At 42.6% G+C, this 16,933-nt stretch overlaps 1 non-coding gene across 1 annotated transcript; it reads left to right on the plus strand.

The window, feature by feature from the left end:
* Positions 1 to 6,048: 6,048 nt before the first annotated feature.
* Positions 6,049 to 6,152, plus strand: LOC144317917 (U6 spliceosomal RNA). The gene has a single exon (XR_013383802.1). It is a non-coding gene; the product is annotated as a U6 spliceosomal RNA (small nuclear RNA).
* The last annotated feature ends 10,781 nt before the right edge of the window (positions 6,153 to 16,933 follow it).

A 16,933-nucleotide genomic window follows, 5' to 3' on the forward strand; every position in this document is an offset into this window, starting at 1 on the left:
ACCCAGGGATCCCTAAATAAAATATTTTTAAAAAATAAAGATAAAATGGCTTAAACAAGAAAGTTTGTTCTCTTGCCTGGAACAATGCAGGAATGATTATTCAAGGGTGCCCGTGGTGACTCCACAGGGTCCGGGTAAATCTGCTTTCAGCCCTTATGATTATCCCTGGGGGTTTCTCTTCTCCCCACTCTGGCCCCTAAGACCACATCCCAGCCCATGGAGAGGAAACAGCAGAGGGCAGAGCCTGTGTGACAGGCACATCTCACTTCTAGTCTGGGGGCCAAAATTTAGCCTCTCAACCATGTTTAGCAATAAGAGACTCAGCAGCTGCAGTCCATGGGAAATTGGGGCGGGTTCTAGTACTAGGAGAGAGATTAGGGGAAATGGAACTTTGGGGACAGCTTATAGTACCTGCCACAGCCATCTTTTATAAATCCTCATCACGGCTTTATCCCGCGCTTTGTTGTTTCCTGTGAGGACAACCGAACCGTGCAGGGCTGACTTCTGGCAAGGACCCAGACTGCTCAGGGTTGCAGGTTCTTCTGTTTCATCACCATGAAGCCATCTCTTGGTGTTACGAACATGCTTGTTACTAGTGGCCCCACTTCTTATTGTGCTGAGAGCTGGGAAACCAACTAGCCAAGCTTTTTAGAAGTACATGTTTTAAACACATGTGTGCACGCACACAAATACACACTCAGCCAGGAAGTCAAGAGAGGTGGTTGCCTCGGTTAAAATGTCTGCTCCTGCTCTAGGGCAGCCCGGGTGGCTCAGCGGTTTAGCGCCGCCTTCAACCCAGGGCATGATCATGGAGACCCGGGATTGAGTCCCGCGTCGGGCTCCCTGCATGGAGCCTGCTTCTCCCTCTGCCTGTGTCTCTGCCTCTCTCTCTCTCTCTCTCTCTCTCTCTCATGAATAAGTAAATAAAACCTTAAAAAAAAAATTCTGCTCTATCGGGAGCCAGGCTGCCTAAGTTCAAATTTCTGCTCTATCTCACTATCTGTATGCCCTTAAGCAAGTCACTTAACCTCTCTCAGTTTCTTCATCCATAAAATGGGAACAATAATAGCAATTTCCTCATTGGGTTGTGAGGATTAACTAAGTTATTATATATAAAGCATGCTACCTGTTACATAATAAGTGCCCAATAAGGGAAAGCTATTATTTTTTTAAGATTTTATTTATTTATTCATGAGAGACACGGAGAGAGAGGTAGAGACATAGGCAGGGGGAGAAGCAGCCTCCCCGTGGGGAGACCAATGTGGGACTTGATCCCAGGACCCCAGGATCACGCCCTGAGCCAAAGGCAGATGTTCAACCAGTGAGCCACCCAAGCATCCCAGGAAAGCTATTATTATTAATATAAAATAAGTTACTGATTCCACAGGCCCTGAGTGAGGATGGGAAAGAGCCTTCTTTGAACTGAACTTCTTGAGCTTTATGGCTGCACTTCTCACTGCTCAGGGCATCCTTCTCACCCACATGCTCTGGGCTGGGTCCCAAATGGCTAAAGTCACTAGAAGCTAGACAGCCAGAGCAATGGAGTGTCAATGGAAATCAGAATCAATTTGAATTTTGATGTTTTATCTCACGCACATCCTGGATCCATTTCTTAATAGCATCTCAGAGACAATAGAGTAAGCGGAGAGCAAATGAAAATTGCATTAATGTTAGGATTCCTAATTCTCTGTTTAGTTTTCCATTCTCCAGACATCCTCGCAGACAGGCAGAAGCCCCATTTCCAGAAAGGATAATGGAAGTCTGTGTTCTAATTTATTCAATACTTTTTGCGGAAAGGCTTCTTGTCAGAAGTCTCTAGCCCAAAGCCACAATGACTATCTGCAACCCTAAAAGCTCAAGTGACAAGGAGGGAGCCACAAGGAAGTCAGATACTCTGGCAAGTGAGCAGATTTGATTCCCAGGAACCACAAACATCACATAATGCCTGCTTTTGGAGCATGTGCTCTAGAAGACAACATTATTCTGCATCCCCCAAATTCCACAAAGGCCAGGGTCTGCCCAGATTCCTTTGTGAAAGGGGAAGCATGTGATGATAAACATACCTATAGAATAAACAAATGAACAAATTTTTTTTTTAAAGTAAAGAGAAATAAAACCAGTATCAAAGTAATGTACCTTGATAGTAGAGCCACATACACGACACTTGTTAGGACACAGAGTCTGGGGATGTCTGGGTGGCTCAGTCGGTTGACTGCCTGACTCTTGATTTTGGCTCAGGTCATGATCTCAAGAGTTGTGAGATCAAGCCCTGCATCAGGCTCCTCTGCTGGGCGTGGAGCTTGCTTAAGATTCTCTCTCTCCCTTTCCCTCTGCCCCTTCCCCAGCTCACTCTCTGTCTCTCTCAAAAATAAATAGATATTTATATAAAATATAAATATAAAAATAAAGATTTATTACTTATTTATAAATATTTTTATTTATTTAGATATTTATTATTTTATTTATTTAAATAAAAAATAAAAAGATCCTCTCAAGAAGAGAAAAATACACTCACAGGACACCTGGCCATGATCAACACTGATAAGAGAATAGATTTTTACTCATGCAGCCCCTAAGAAAACTGCTCAGGTACTTCCACCAGCAAGAATTGTGGGCTAGTCAAACCTACTGCTGAGCAACAAGGACGGGCTCATAGACATGCTCTCTGTACATTGTTTTTTGTTTTTTTTTTTAAGAAAAAAACATTATTTATTTATTCATGAGAGACACAGAGAGAGCGTCAGAGGCACAGGAAGAGGGAGAAGCAGGACTTTTCTTCTCCTCCGATGTGGGACTCGATCCCAGGATCCAGGGATCACACCCTGAGCCAAAGGCAGATGCTCAACCACTGAGCCACCCAGGTACACACCTCTCTGTATCTACATTGTTAAAATGAAAACCACAGGCCCAAAATGGGATCACGTAGGTTAAGGCCCCAAGTTGGTAAACCTAGACTTAGTACCTAACCTAACTGCACTTTCAACCCCCCAGAAATGTGACCTTTAACCAGTCAACACAGGAATTTCCTGTGCAGCCCTAAGAAATTTGCTGATGGCTGCCTTTGGTTCCCCTTAGGAGGGCAACCTTGCATAAAACAATGGATTCTTTGCCCATAAGTTCCTTGTTTCTGCTCCCTCTCTACCTTTAAAACATTTCCTTTTCTATAGCCCTTTGAAGCTCTCCTCTACTTGCTAGATGGGATGCTGTCCTATTGATGAATCAGTTAATAAAACCAATTAGATCTTTAGAAGTTCCTCCATTGAATTTTTGTTATTTAACATCTTAACCCCTCTTCCAGCCCCCCTCACAGCACCAGAGCATCTCAGACCTATGACGGAAAGGTAGTTTCCCACACCACACAACCTCATCACTTACAATTACACTTACATGATGCTACTCAGTCTTCAGCTTTTCTACATTGCACATGCACTCCTTCTGAAATTAGAAAAAATTTAATAAATATGACTTTCTACAAATCAGTAAGTGATGATGCACCATTATCATGTGGCCTACAAGCTTTGTGCCTGTTTCCCCATTGTCTAAAATGAAGATCTCTAAAATCATCCTATTTCAGATGCATTTCACAATATGTTACAAATATCAGAAAACTTTACCCCCTAAACAGTTCAGCATGCATGTCATCAACTAGACTCAATATTGGTTCAGTGTTTTTTTTTTAATTACACACAGTGAAATGTTTTGACACAAGTCTTGACAAACGCCTACAATACCTCAGCTAGCCAAGATTGTGATGTTGCACAATTTTCTATCTGCCAGTCAGGTAAAGGCTGCTTTGTTAGGGGTTGCAGCTGGGGTGGTGAGAGAAAATCCCATCAGACTCAACATTAGTGAAAAGTGGATACTTGATTTAGCTCAGACCAAAGATGCACTGTAGGAATAGAATGTTATGGAAAAATGCCACTTTCCAAAGCATCAAAAATAGTTCCATGTACCAGCTGGGAAGGGTAAGTGGGAGGCATGCAAAACTCACAGGATTAAAATTCAAACAGAAGCTATAGAGACCATAAACTCTGAAAAGGATCTGACTTAAATAGTCTGGGTGCTCAACTGGCTATCTATCTCTACAATTATCTTTTCTTCTTTCTTAGCACCTCCCGCCCCTAACCATGCGTTACTTTTTTTTTTTTTTTTAGATTTTATTTATTTATTCATGAGAGACACACAGAGAGAGGCGGAGACATAGGCAGAGGGAGAAGCAGGCTCCATGCAGGGAGCCGGATGCAGAACTCAATCCCAGGACCCCAGAATCACACCTGAGCCGAAGGCAGGCACTCAATTACTGAGGCACCCAGGTGCCCCCTCCAACCATGGGTTACTTTATGTACCTCTGACTCCTGCTACAGTAGCATACAAAGGTGTGGTTAAGAAATCATTGAAAATACCCACAAGATAACTGACTTAAGATGTCACAACCTAATCCATTGTGTCACGTGAAGTAAAAATCTGTTAACAAAAGAAATGTAGTGTCTAGAAAGGAGAAGACCACAGATCAAGAATATGAGAATGTGTCTCCAGCCCCATCCAGGGGAGATTGTGCTAAGTCCAGTCAAGGCACACATTCCAGTTGGATTTGCATCTAACCCCCTAAGTCAACGTCAGCCACTAACCCATCATCACAGTCATTCCCCTCACTCCCCTTGCTATATGTTTCTCTACTCATTAAGGAGGCTTCTGAAGATACTTGTTTCTCAAGCCCGCAGGAAAGAAAATGCAATGGCCATCTGTCCCAAGCATCTGATCCATTTGGCAATTCCAGATCTCACCATTCTGGTTTGTTAGCAATCTCCTGTGAAGTGGACTAGCAGGATCTGGGCACACATGGGACACTCAGATGTTTTCATTTCTAGATTTCCAATCATGAAAACCAAACTCTAGCTCTAGTATCTCATGCCATTTGGAAATCCTGCCTAAGTGGTCAGCTGAACTTCACTAGCTCACATTGCTGTTGGCTCTCTCCGGCTTTAAGCGCCTAAGACAACAGGAAAACAAGTAAGTAATATACGTAATCTCCTTGCCCAGAGACATTCAAAGGTAGATTCTAATTACCCACCTTCTTTCCCACTCTCCATACCTGGTCCCCTTGATCCCCTTACTCTTTCCTGCCCCACCTCAGCACCCATGTACCTCTAGGGTCCTAGTTCCAGGCCAGTCGGTCCCACTTAGTTACCCCCTGAGGCCTCTGCATTGTTGGAGGGGGTACTCTCAGCCTCTCGGGTCCCCATTCACTAAAGGACTCTCACTCCTTCACAGCAAACCTTCCCCAAGACAAATAAAATTTCCCCCAAGAAAAAATTATGAAAACTTCAAATACAGAGAAAAGTTGAAAGAATGATACAGTAAGCACTCATATACTCATCACCTAGATTCTGTAATTGTTAACATTTGTCTGTATGTGCCCCATCCCTTCATCACACATCTACACCTTTCATCAATGAATCCATTCTATTTCTGACGGGATTCAAAGTAAGTTGCAAATATCAGGACACTCCATTCCACTCCTAAACACTTTGGCATGCTTATCATCAACTAGATTCTTTCTGTTTCAGTATTTTTTTTAAAGCTTTTATTTATTTGAGAGAGAGAGCATGAGAAGAGGGGGAGGGGAAGAGGGAGAGGGAGAAGCAGACTCTCCATTGAGCAAGGAGCCCAATACTGGGGCTCAATGCCTGAGATCATGACCTGAACCACCCAGGCACCCCTAAGGGCTTTTTTAAAAAACCTTTCTACCCTTTATTCTTGCTAACAAAAATGGTTCATGGGGTACCTAGGTGGCTCAGTCAGTTAAGTGTCAGATTTATGATTTCAAGTCCTGAGATCAAGTCCCAGAATGGAACTCTGCACCAAATTTGGAGTCTGCTTGAGATTCTCTCCCTGTCCCTCTCCCTCTGCCCCTCCCTGCCACCCCAGCTCTCATGCATGCATGCACTTGTGTGCACAAGCTCTCTCTCTAAAAAAAAAAAAAAACCTAAAATAATTTTTAAAAAGTTCAATTCTTCTTGCACGTTTAGTGTTGTGTTTTGTCACTGTGTGCTCACTTCAGTAGCATATGTACTAAAACTAAAATGATACAGAAATTAGCATGGCCTCTGCACGAGTATCGCATGCAAATTTGCAAAACATTCCATATTTTTTTAAAAATTAGCATGGCCTCTGCATGAGTATCACATGCAAATTTGCAAAACATTCCAAATTTTTTTAAAAATTTAAATTTTTTTTAATTTTTAAAAAAAATTTTTTTAATTTTTTAAAATTATAATTTTTTTTAAATTATTTTTTAAAATATTGTGGTAACACCTTACATCCATTAGGATGGCTTCTACCAGAAAATAAATGTTAGGGGTATGGGGACCCTGGTGCACTGTTGATGAATGTAGAGCAGCCACTGTGGAAAACTGTACAGAGCTTCCTCAAAAAATAAGAAATACCGTAAGATCCAGCAATTCCACTTCTGGGGTTATACCCAAAAGGACTGCAGCAGAGTCACAAAGATATATTTGTACATCCATGTTCAGAGCAGCATTAGTCACAATAGCTAAAACGTGGAAGCAATTCAAGTGTCCAGTGGATAAAGAAAATATGGTCTATACATAGAGTGGAATATTATCCAGCCTTAAAAGGGCAGGAAATTCTGACATACGCTACGACCTGGATAAACCTTGGGGACATTATGCTAAGTGAAAGAAACCAAACACAAAGGCAAATCCTGTATGAGTCTACTCACATGTGATACCTCGAGTCATCAAATCCATACAGGTATCAAGTGGAATGATAGTTGCCAGGGGCTGGGGCAAATGGGGAGTTACTGTTTAAATGAAAAAATTTTAGTTTTATACAATGAAGAATTCTGAAGATGGGTGGTTGTACAGCATGAATGTCCTTTTTTTTTAAGATTTTAATTATTTATTCATGAGAGACAGAGAGAGAGAGAGAGGCAGAAACATAAGCAAAGGGAAAAGCAAACTCCCCACAAGGAGCCCAATGTGGGACTCGATCCTGGATCCCAGGATCACATCCTGAGCTGGAGGCAGACACTCAACCACTGAGCCACTCAGGTGTCCCCATGAATGCCCTTAATAGCACCAAACTATACACATAAAAATGGTTAAGATGGTCAATTTTCATATGTTTTTCACTGCATTAAAAAATTGGAAAAGGCAGCCTGGATGGCTCAGCGGTTTAGCACCGCTTTCAGCCCCAGGCGTGATCTGGAGACCCAGGACCGAGTCCCACATCGGGGTCCCTGCATGGAGTCTGCTTCTCCCTCTGCCTGTGTCTCTGCCTCCCTCTCTGTGTGTCTCTCATGAATAAATAAATTAAATATTTTTTAATTGGAAAAAAATAAAAAATAAATTTTAAAAAATTGGAAAATTGGGGGCATCTGGGTGGCTCAGTAGGTTAAGCGTCTGCCTTTGGCTCAGGCCATGATCCTAAGGTCCTGAGATGGAGCCCTGTGTCAGGCTCCCTGCTCAGCAGGGGGTCTGCTTCTCCCTCTCCCCTTGCCTGTAGTTTCCCCTGCTTGCCCTCTCTCTCTCTCTCTCTCTGTCAAATAAACAAATAAAATATTTTTTTAAAAATTGGAAAATTGCATATGAAAGGGTTTTTTTTAAAGACTTTATTTATTCATGAGAGACAGAGGGAGAAGCAGGCTCCACACAGGGAACCCGATGTGGGACTTGATCCCAGGACCCCAGGATCATGTCTTGGGCCAAAGGCAGGCACTAAACCACTGAGCCACCCAGGCTTCCCATATGAAAGGCTTTATTTTTTTTTTAAGATTTTATTTATTTATTCATGATAGTCACACAGAGAGAGACAGAGACACAGGCAGAGGGAGAAGCAGGCTCCATGCAGGGAGCCCGACGTGGGATTCGATCCCGGGTCTCCAGGATCGCACCCCGGGCCAAAGGCAGGCGCCAAACCGCTGCGCCACCCAGGGATCCTGAAAGGCTTTAATATGAGTTTTGACAAAGACGTATAACAGTGTAACCCAACTCCTGTGAGGAAAGAACATTTCCATCACCCAGAAACTTCCTTCAAGTGTTCCCACTTTTTTAAAAATCAGATTTAAAAAACAGATGCATTTTAGGGCATCTGGGTGGCTCAGTCAGTTAAGCACCTGATTTGATCTCAGCTCAGGTCTTGATCTCAGGGTCCTGAGTTCAGGCCTCATACTGGGCTCCACACAGGGTGTGGAGCCTACTTAAGAAACACATACACACACACACACACACACACACACAAATGTGTTTCCCCTGTTCTAGAACTTTATAAAATTGGAATCATCAAGTATCATCATGTACATATTCTTCTGGGTAAGGTTTCATTCACTAAGCATTTTTTTTGAGATTTATCCATATTGTATATACATGTATATTCATCCATGTACATCAGTAGTTTGTTCTTTTATACAACTAAGTTATATTTCAACATATGAATATACCATAATCCTCCTGGGTTTTTTAAAGACTTTATTTATTTATTCATGAGAGACACAGAGAGAGAGAGAGAGGCACAGGCACAGGCAGAGGGAGAAGCAGGCTCCATGCAGGGAGCCCGAGGTGGGACTCGATCCCAGGTCTCCAGGATCAGGCCCTGGGCCGAAGGCGGTGCTAAACCGCTGAGCCACCCGAGCTGCCCCATAATTGTTTGTTGATGGACACTTGGACTGTTCCAAGTTCTTGGATATTACAAGTGAAGTTGTTATAAACATCCACGTATAAGTGTTTTTGAAAATACATGTTTTTGTTTCTTTTGGTTAAATACCTAGAAGAATTACTATGTCGTAGGATGTTGTAATTCTTGATGTGACTGGATTTAGGTCCACCATTCTGCTACTTGTTTTCTGTTTGTCCTGCATGGTTTTTGTTCCTCTAGCCCTCCTTTCCTATCTTCTTTGGAGTGAACTACATTTTTTTAAAGACTCTATTTATTTGACAGGGGGAGAACCAGAGAGCACAAGCAGGGAGAGCAGCAGAGGGAGAGGAAGAAGTAGGCTCCTCGCTGAACAGGGAGTGGGATGTGGGCTTGATCCCAGGACCCTAGGATCATGACCTGAGCTGAAGGCAGATACTTAACCAACTAAGCCACCCAGGAGCCCCTGAAGACAACTATATTTTTAAATTCCATTTTAACTTCTCCATTGTCTTTTTAACTATACATTGCTACTTTTTTAAAATTGAAGTGAAATTTACATAATATAAAGTTAACCAATTTAAAATGTTCAATTCAGGGACACCTGGGTGGCTCAGTGGTTGAGCGTCTGCCTTTGGCTCAGGTTGTGATCCCGGGGTCCTGAGATCAAGTCCTGCATCAGGCTTACCATGGGAAGCCTGCTTCTCCCTCTGCCAATGTCTTTGCCTCTCTCTCTCTCTGTCTCTCATGAAAAAATAAAATCTTTAAAAAGTATAAAATAAAATGTTCAATTCAGTGGCATTTAGTGCATTCACGAAGTTGTGCAATCACGATTTCTATCCTGTTCTAAAATATTTCCATCTTCCCAAAATAAAACTCCACCCACGAAGCAATCTCTCTCTATTCTCCTCTTCCTAAGTGACTGTCTACCACAAGTCTACATTGTCTCTGTGGATTGGCCTACCATGAACATTCCACATAAATGGAATCATGTGGAATATGTGGCCTATTGTGCTTAACTTCTTTCAATTAGTATAATGTTTTCCAGGATCATCCACATGGTATCATGTATCAGTACTTCATTTCCTTTTCCAGCAGTCATAATTCCATTGCATGTATACACCACATTTGGTTTATCCATTCCTCCACCAATGAACATTTGGATTGTTTTTAGCTTTTGACTATTGTGAATAATGCTGCTGATTGTATTATTTTTGAGTGTTTGCTCTAAAGGAGCCATTATCAAGCATTTTGGTTTCAGGACCCTTTTATACTCATAAAAGGTATTGAAGATCCCCAAAGACCTTTTATGGTCTTTATGGGGGAGAAAATACAGATACACAGATACATGAAAGTAAACTGAAAATTTTTTAAATATTTAAATATTTTATGTTAACATAAAGTGTTTTTATGAAAAATATATTTTTAAATATATTTTAAAAATTAATCAGAAGAGAGGCACTGTTTTATGTTTTTGCAAATCTCTTGAATGTCTGGCTTAATAAAAGACGGATACTCATATCAACTTCTGCATTCAATCTGGCGTGATAGGCTGTTTGGGTTGGCATACAGGAAGAAAATACAACCTTATATACATATGTTATTGGAAAAAGGAGGACCTTGCAACCCTCCTGAACTGCTTTCGGGGATCCCCCAAAGTCTTCATGTCACACTTTACGAACCATTGCTCTAAGGATTTCACTACATACCCTTAACTTTTCAGACTCCACTTAGAGTGAAACGGCTGGGCCACTGGGGCTGCCCTCTTTCTTTCTCTCTCTCTCTCTCTCTCTCTTTTAAGATTTATTTCTTTATTTAGGGGGGAGCAAAGGAAGAAGGAGAGGAAAAGAATCCTTGAGCAGGGATCCCTGGGTGGCGCAGCGGTTTGGTGCCTGCCTTTGGCCCGGGGTGCGATCCTGGAGACCCAGGATCGAATCCCACATCGGGCTCCCGGTGCATGGAGCCTGCTTCTCCCTCTGCCTGTGTTTCTGCCTCTCTCTCTCTCTCTCTTTGTGTGACTATCACGTATAAACAAAAAATAAAAAAATAAAAAAAATAAAAAAGAACCCTTGAGCAGACTCCTTGCTGCGCATAGACCACCATATAGCTCAATCAATCCCAGAATCCTGAGATCATGATCCAAGCCAAACCAAGAGCTGGATGCTCAAATGACTGAGGCACCCAGGCTCCCCCAAGTCTTTCTTTTTTTTATTTAAATATGGTTGACAGGGGTGCCTAGGTGGCTCAGTGATTGAGCGGCTGCCTTTGGCTCAGGACGTGATCCTGAGGTCCTGGGATCAAGTCCTGGCTTCTCCCTCTACCTGTGTCTCTGCCTGTCTTTCTATGTCTCCCATGAATAAATAAATAAAATCTTAAAAAAAAGAGAGAGAGAGAGAGAGAGATAATTGACATACGACACTGTGTTAGTTTCAGGTGCATAACATATTACTTTCAATATTTGTATACATTGAGATATTTATATATGTGATCATCACAATAAATCTAGTTACCATCTGTCCCCTTACAGAGTCACGAAAAAGTTATTTTTACCTCAAATCTTAAATGAGCAGCCAACACTATCAGCCAATCTACTACACTTCCCTAAATCTCCTTCAAGAAGTTTTTCAAGGCAGAGGTGCCTGGGTGGTTCAGTTGTTAAGTGTCTGCCTTTGGCTCAGGTCTTGATCTCAGGGTCCTAGGATGGAGTCCTGCATGGAGCCCCACCCCACATCAAGCCACACCCTGCATTAAGCCCCATATCCAGCTCCCTGCTGAGCAGGGAGTCTGCTTCTCCCTCTCCCTCTGACCCAACCCTCTGCTCGTGTGCTCTCTCTTTCAAATAAATAAAATCTTTAAGAAAAAATAAAAAAGAATCAAATGCATGTTTAAAATAAAAGAAAAGGGGCTTTTCAAGGCAGCAATTTCATCTCTTCACCTCACTACATGTTCACTAAGGAAACAGACGCAGGAGAAGGAGCACTCCCTGGCTTTTCCAACCCGAGCTCCGCAATCTACTAGCAGTGGTATCCAGATTTCCTTCCCTTGCTAATAGTAGTGTCGCAGCTCCTGACTCTCCCTTATATATTTCTCCTTTCTCCCTTTTATACTGAATTTTTCTCTCTCTTTTTCTTTTAAGATTTTATTTATTTATTCACGAGAGACACAGAGAGAGAGACAGAGACACAGGCAGAGGGAGAAGCAGGCTCCCCATGGGGAGCCTGATGTGGGACTCAATCTCAAGACCCCTGGATCATGACCTGAACCAAAGGCAGATACTCAGCCGCTAAGCCACCCAGGTGCCCCTGTACTGAATTTTTCAATCTCTTCAAATACTTAAAAACTTTGCCACTGTAAAAGTCCTCTCCTTCTCTGGCTTTATCAGTTTCTTCTCTGTACTGGATCATACCTATCTGCCCAAAAACAAGCCTTAATGTGGCCATTCTTAAAAAGAAATGAACACAGAAAAAAGAGAGGGAATGAGATAGATCGACCCCTTGGGCCCAGAGCTCCTTCCAACCTCTACTATATTTTTCTGCTTCTCTTCCCTGCAAATTCCCTCCAGAGTTGCCTATATTTCTGGGGCCCGCCTTCTCAACTCCCCCCACCCTCGCCTCCAGCCCTTCTCACCACCTTGGCCCTTCTTTCCCACGAGTCCACTGAAATTTCTGCAATCTCTCCCAGTCCATTGGTCAGGTCTCCACTCTCATCTTGCCCAACACTCAATACAACTGGCCATTCTCTCCTTCTACAACATCATCTCTTCTTGACATTTTGGTGTGACCACCCTCTTTCTAGTTTTCCTCCTGGCCTCCAGTGCTTTTTCAAGCTTCCCAGCTGGCTCTCCTCGTCTGGCTCCCCAGGACACAGCTGAGAACTGACTCTCTTTGCTTCTCCTTCATCTCACTCTTCTACTAGGTGATCTTCTCTCATCCAGGACCACAGATGTACTAGTGACTCCCAAATTTATAGCTGTAGCTCTGACTTGCCTCTCTGCTCGACTTTTTTTTTTCTCTGCTCGACTTTTACACCCATCGGGTGACATCTCCACTAAGATGTCCAAACTTAAACTTAATATATCCAAAGCAAACTCTTGTTTTCCCTTCCAGAGACCTTCTCCTTCTGCAGACTTTCCCATGCCAGTGAATGGCACCACACACACCCCCACCCCAGTTCCTCAGCTCTTAAACTTAGAATGAGTCTCCTCCCTCCTTCACAGCATCCCATCCATTAGCATCAATAGCTGTCTCCACAGATAGCCTGAATCCAGCAACTTCTTCTATTCTCTGCTGCTTCAGTCTTGTCCACCACCTCTCTCCTGGACAACACCATCCTAATAGACATTCCTGCTTCCCCTCCTGCTCTCATAGTCCAAGCTTTCATGGTGGAATGATCTTTCAAAAGTATAAATCAGATCATGTCACTTCCATGCTTAAAATCCTCTAATGAAGGGGTGCCTGAGGGGTTAGTTGGTTAAGCATCTGACCCTTGATTTTGGCTCAAGTCATGGTCTCAGGGTCATGAGTCTGAGTCCCACATTGGACTCCGTGCTGGATGTGGAGCCTGCTTGAGATTCTCTCTCTCCCTCTGCCCCCCCCTCCTGCTCGCTCGTGTGCGCACATGCACCCTACCTCTAAGGAAAAAAACTTCTAATGGAACACTTTATCTGTAAATAGATATTTTTCCTATCTCTGTCCTCCATAAAAAACTAGAAACAAAGACCAACTCAATAGCAATGAGCATCCCAGCACCCAGTTTGTTGTTTGGAAATGTCATTCCCTACCAAAAGTAACCAGGGCTTTTGGAAATGGCTGTTTCCAAGTCTGAGACAAAAAATGTACAATGTGAGCCAGAAATATCTTGTCATAACAGAAAGTAAGGAACCTATCAATGACTACCAGGATCATGACAAAAAGACTTGGAAGTCAAATCAAAGAAAATCTTGCTGAGGAAAGATGGAACAATCTTAGTTTTAATAGAGATAACAATTGCAATGGACTGAAATCATCAAAAATGCTGCAGTTCATAATTTATACTGAAAAACATAATAGATCACCTTTGAAGGGTGATAGGAAACAAATTCGCTATCTTAAAAGCTGATTAACTTAATAGAGAAAAATCAAGCATGTATCCTGCCTTTTCTACATTAACTGTACCACTGGTGAAAAAAAAAAAAAAAAAACAAGATTAGAGGAAGTATCTCTTTTTAGAAAGATTCCAACTGATAAATGAAAAAGAAATGATAGAATATAAATATCACCATGTGGCACCATTCACTGAATTAACAGATACAGACATTTTGTGTATGTTGCTACTAAGATCAAAGAAAAACAACCAGGGATCCCTGGGTGGCGCAGCGGTTTGGCGCCTGCCTTTGGCCCAGGGCGTGATCCTGGAGACCCGGGATCGAATCCCACATCAGGCTCCCGATGCATGGAGCCTGCTTTTCCCTATGCCTGTGTCTCTGCCTCTCTCTCTCTCTCTGTGTGACTATCATAAATTAAAAAAAAAAAAATTAAAAAAAAAAAAGAAAGAAAAACAACCAGACACAGGGACACCTGCGTGGCTCAGTGGTTGAGCATCTGCTTTCGGCTCAGGGTGTGATCCCAGGTCTGGGGATCAACTTCCTGCGAGGAGCCTGCTTCTCCCTCTGTCTATGTCTCTGCCTCTCCCTCTGTGTCTCTCAAGAATAAATAAATATAATATTTTAAAAAAGAAAGAAAGAAGAAAGAAAGAAAAGAAAGCCAGACATCAATGTGCTCTCTGATGAAAGAGTACACTACAATGTAGAGTATCACCAAAGTGATCCAAACCTGTGTCAGATTATGTTTCCGGATCTAGGTGCTAACTTGATTGAAATAAGAGAGGGCAGAAAATGTTGAATGAGTTCAACACTGAATATGCAGTCAGCAAAAACAGACTGAAAAATTCTACACACCATAAGGAAAAGAAGGAGATTAAGAGGAAATCCACAGATAAAAAGACTGAAAGTGTATTTTAAGAAAGCTTTTTAAAATGCATCTAAGGGGGCACCTGCGTGGCTCAGTAGGTTAGGCGTCTGCCTTCAGCTCAGGTCATGATCCCAGGGTCCTGGGATAGAGCCATGTCAGGCTCCCTGCTCAGCCTGGATTCTGACTCTCCCTATCTCTCTCCCTCTGCTTCTCTTGCTTGCTTGCTTGTACTCTCCCTCTCTGTCTCTCAAATAAATAAATAAGATCTTTAAAAAAAATTAAAAATAAAAATAAATAAAATGCATCTAGGGATGTATATTTGGGTGATAAAACTGTAAAGACACCCCAAATCATAATTACTATGAAAGTGAGGGAAAGTGAGGGTTCCTTTCAGAAGAGGGAACGTGGTTGGGTAGGGGGAGAGTCCAAGGAGAGCTTCTGGGGTTGCTGCAAAGTTTTATTTTGTGACCTGGATGGTGAATACAAAGATGTTTGCCTTCTAATAATTAAGCTATACATTTGATTTGGTTGACTTTTCTACATCTGTGTTTTATTATGTGATTTAGTGGGGGGGTGGGTAGTACAAAAACAAAAACAAAACAAAAACAAAAAATCTCTAACACAGGGACTGGCCATCTTTTTCCAAAGGACCAGATAGAGAATATTTTAGATTTTCCTGGCAAGAGGCGAATCGAGGATGTTATGTAGGTACTTACATATAACCATTAAAAATGTAGTTATTAAAAAAAATAATAAAAAATAAAAATAAAAATGTAGTTATTTAGGGCAGCCCGGGTGGCTCAGCAGTTTAGCACCGCCTTCAGTCCAGGGCGTGATCCTGGAGACCTAAGATGGAGTCCCACATCAGGCTCCCTGCATGGAGCCTGCTTCTCCCTCTGCCTGTGTCTCTGCCTCTCTCTCTCTCTCTCTCTCTATCTCTCATGAATAAATAAATAAATAAATCTTTAAAAAAATTTATAATAAAAATTAAAATTTAGTCATTTAAAAAATGAATATGGACAAACAGGGCATTGCCACACTGAGGCTCCACTAATCACTGAATTCCTGATACCAGGGGGCTCCTATCTGTGGAACCCACACCCCCACACCCTCGCCGGTCCTCACGGGCAAGGCTCTGCTCCCATCCCCTGCCCTTGCTCCCCTCAGCCTCCCCGTCTCTTAGCAACAGGAGGACGCAGATCCCCACCTTGACCCAAGCTGAAGCTGGTGGCAGCAAGCATGAACACGGGGAGGCCCCCCACTCCCCACCAGCTCCACCCACTTGCTCGGGGAGAAAGGGGAGTGAGGCCAAGAACATCCAAACCTTAGGACCCTGCCCCAAGCAAAAGCCTATGTCCCGACTCTTGCCACAAGTCCTCTACCACAGCCTTGTCACTCAGGGTAAGGTCTCCTAGGCTAAGGCCAGCAAGAGCACCACCCAGGAGCCTAGTTGATACACAGAATTTCAAGCTTACCCAGACCTACTGAGTCAGTGTCTGTGTTTTTAACAAGATCCCATGAAATCTCTATGCATACTAACATTTGACAAGTGTTGCTTTCACAATCGAGATAAGTCAAAGCCATAAATAAATAAACAAAACTAGAAATACCTCTTATGGGAACTTTTCACCTCGACACTAAAAGACAGCTTTTATGATGAGGAAGTTCCCAAAGCTGAGTTCCCTATGATCAGTAAGAGTAAAAATTCCCTTGTGTCTCCTCTGACCATCAGTCCAGGACAGAATGCATCACTGACCTCAGGTTCCTGCTCTCAAAGCCAATGGGGAAATCAGGAAGGACAATTTCCATTCCCAGAATAAGGGCGTTGCTTCTCACAAATGAGGCAAAAAGAGAAGGCACAAAGAATGGGCGTCTTGGACCTGCCAAGATAAGTAAACCAAACAACAAGACAAAGGCAATCCCAGACCCAGGGAAAGCAGCACCCAAACCCAGCTGAACAGCTCCCAGGAAACCGACCAAATTTTGCCTTTTACACCCCAAAATGAAATTCTTACAAATACTAAGACAGATGAAAAGTACTGCCGAGAGAAGCTCCCAGGTCAGTAACTTCCCAGTCGGGTGAGTTCTCTCCATATGTATGTATCTTGAGAAACTGCAGACCTTAAGCTTCACTTCCTCATCAGAGGACAGTGGCAAATCAGAACATCACAATTCTAAAAGACCTACTTGACTTCACTGGGGAAAAAAAAGAGACTGACTACCAGAGAGTATCACTTTTTTTTTTAAAGATTTTATTTATTTATTCATGAGAGACACAGAGAGGCAGAGTCACAGGCAGAAGGAGAAGCAGGCTCCCCGCGGGGAGCCCAATG

Source organism: Canis aureus, chromosome 7, assembly GCF_053574225.1.
Source record: "Canis aureus isolate CA01 chromosome 7, VMU_Caureus_v.1.0, whole genome shotgun sequence".
Classification (NCBI taxonomy): domain Eukaryota; kingdom Metazoa; phylum Chordata; class Mammalia; order Carnivora; family Canidae; genus Canis; species Canis aureus.